Source organism: Artibeus jamaicensis, unplaced genomic scaffold, assembly GCF_021234435.1.
Source record: "Artibeus jamaicensis isolate MK-2021 breed Jamaican fruit bat unplaced genomic scaffold, CSHL_Jam_final contig_484, whole genome shotgun sequence".
In the NCBI taxonomy this organism is placed as follows: Eukaryota; Metazoa; Chordata; class Mammalia; order Chiroptera; family Phyllostomidae; genus Artibeus; species Artibeus jamaicensis.
This window is the reverse complement of record NW_026521859.1, coordinates 4629414-4631907: the sequence shown is the minus strand read 5'-3', so window position 1 is coordinate 4631907 and position 2494 is coordinate 4629414. Positions and strand designations below refer to the sequence as shown.

The 2494-nt window shown below is 35.5% G+C and overlaps 1 non-coding gene across 1 annotated transcript; it reads right to left on the bottom strand.

Moving 5' to 3' along the window:
- Positions 1–318: 318 nt before the first annotated feature.
- LOC119053622 (U2 spliceosomal RNA) lies at positions 319–510 on the bottom strand. Its single transcript, XR_005083334.2, has one exon. It is a non-coding gene; the product is annotated as a U2 spliceosomal RNA (small nuclear RNA).
- Positions 511–2494: the final 1984 nt, after the last annotated feature.

Sequence of the window (2494 nt, the reverse complement as noted above, 5' to 3'; positions counted from 1 at the left end):
TATTGTGCTCAATACTACTGTACCTACAATAGCTTTCTTCTGGGTATTGGCTACATGGTTTATTTTTCACACTTTCTGCATATATATGTATTAGATGTGTGAAAATATGTGTATATATGTTTAATATATATTATATATGTTAATTGACTCTTAGGATTTTTGTCTTCAATTAGATCATTTAGTCTACATTATTTAACATTATTACTAATGCATTTAATATACTTCAATATATATCTACAATTTATTTGTGTTACCTCTCTTGCATGTTCTATATTTTTCTTTCCTTTTTTACTATCTTTGTGTTAATGCCACTTTTTTTCCTGCTGCACCTTTCCCAGAAGTACTGCAATATTGGATCAAAGTATGGAGTGGACTGAGCAAACTCCTGTTCCACATCCCAGCTCTAAAAGTCCATTCAGTATAACGTCCTCAGATAGAGGACATCATCAGATATTAAGCTGGTAAGAACAGATAATTTACTTGATTTTAACCAAAAGTCTGAGAAGCAATTCCATTTTTTTCTGCTGCTTTGTAAGTTATACTTTTACTGTGCTTATTCTGGAAGTTACAACATGCATTTTTAACTTGTCAAAGTCAAAAGTTAATCATTTCCTTCACCTTCTATCCTGACAATACAAGGTCCTTAGAACATTTAAATTCATTTATGCCTCTCCTGAGCTAGGTTATTATTGTTATGTAGTTTACTTCTGCATTTGCATTTCAAAACTCCAAGACATCATTATTTTATTTAGTGAGTATTCATGTAGAATTGCCCCCACATGTTCCTGTATGTTTGCTATTTATTATCACATTTCATTTTTTTTTAATTTAAGATCACTTTTCTTCTGCCAGAAATGTGTCCATTAGAGTTTTCTTTAGTGTGGGTTGCTGGGGCTAAACTTTGTCATTTTGCAGGGCAGGGGTAGGTATATTAAAATATATTTAAGACTCTCTCATCCATAAAAGATATTTTAGGCATAATATTCGGGTTTGTGAGTTGTTTCTTTAAGCACATTAAGAATGTTGTTCTACTGACCTTTGCGACCATTTGTTATTTTAAAGCAGTTGTTCATCCATCACCCTTGTAAAGACAGTCTATCTTGTTTTTGGTGGCTGTTCGTTGAGTTTAATGCTTACACTTTATCCTTTTTGAATTTTGCAGTTTTGTGATGTATCTAGGTGTGAACTTATTTGTCATGTTTCAGAAATCCTGTGCTTCCTGAATCTATGGATTCATCTGTGTCATTATATCTGGCTAATTCCTTGCCTTTGTTTCTTCAAACAGTGCTTCTGCCACATCTTCTCTTATCTCCTTCTGAGATTCCAATTAACTTGGTGTTGGATCTCTTAATTTTGTATATTTTCCACATCTCTGAACTTTTTGATTTTTTTTCTTTTTCCCACATTTTTACTTAATCTCTTAGCCCCTAATTTTTCTCTTCAGATATGTTTAATCCATGATTAAACTCATTTTTAAAAAAATTTTACTTAGTTATTTTTCAAGTACAGTTTTTTGTCTATTTCTCCCATCCCAGCCTCCCCCCCACCCCGTGCTCCCCACCTCCCTCCTATTTCCTCCCCCCCAGTCCCCGTCCCTGTGTCCTTCATACTTGTTCCTCCAAATCTCTCCCCTTTTTCCCCCTTAAATTCCCTTCCCTCTCCCCTCTGGTCACTGTCCCCTTGTTCTCTATTTCAGTATCTTGGTTTTTATTCTACTTGCTTGTTTGTTTTGTTGTTTAGCTTCCTGTTAAAGGTGAGATCATATGGTATTTGTCTTTCAACACCTGGCCTATTTCACTCAGCATAATGCTTTCCAGTTCCATCCATGTTGTTGCAAGGGGTAGTAGCTCCTTCTTTCTCTCTGCTGCATAGAATTCCATTGTGTATATGTACCATGATTTTTTGATCCATTCATTTACCGACGGGCACCTAGGTTGGTTCCATCTCTTGGCTATTGTAAATTGTGCTGCTATGAACATTGTGGTGCATAGGTTCTTTGAAATTGATGTTTTAGGATTCTTAGGATATAATCCTAGCAGTGGAATTGCTGGGTCAAAAGGCAGGTCGATTTTTATTTTTCTGAGAAAATTCCATACTGTTTTCCATAATGGTCATACCAGTCTGCAATCCCACCAACAGTGAACTAAGAACCCTTTTTCCCCACACCCTCTCCAACATTTGTTGTTTGTTACTTTGTTTATGATAGCCATCCTGACTGGTGTAAAGTGGTATCTCATTGTGGTTTTAATTTGCATCTCTCTGATAGCTAACGATATTGAGCATCTCTTCATGTGTCTCTGGATATTCTGTATGTCCTCCTTGGAGAAGTGTCTGTTCAAGTCCTTTGCCCATTTTTTTTTATTTAGTAACTGGGTTAGATGTCTTCTTAGAGTGGAGTCGTGTAAGTGCTTTGTATATTTTGGAGATTAAACCTTTGTCTGAGGTATCATTGGCAATATGTTTTCCCATACACTTGGTTGTCTTTTTAATTTAA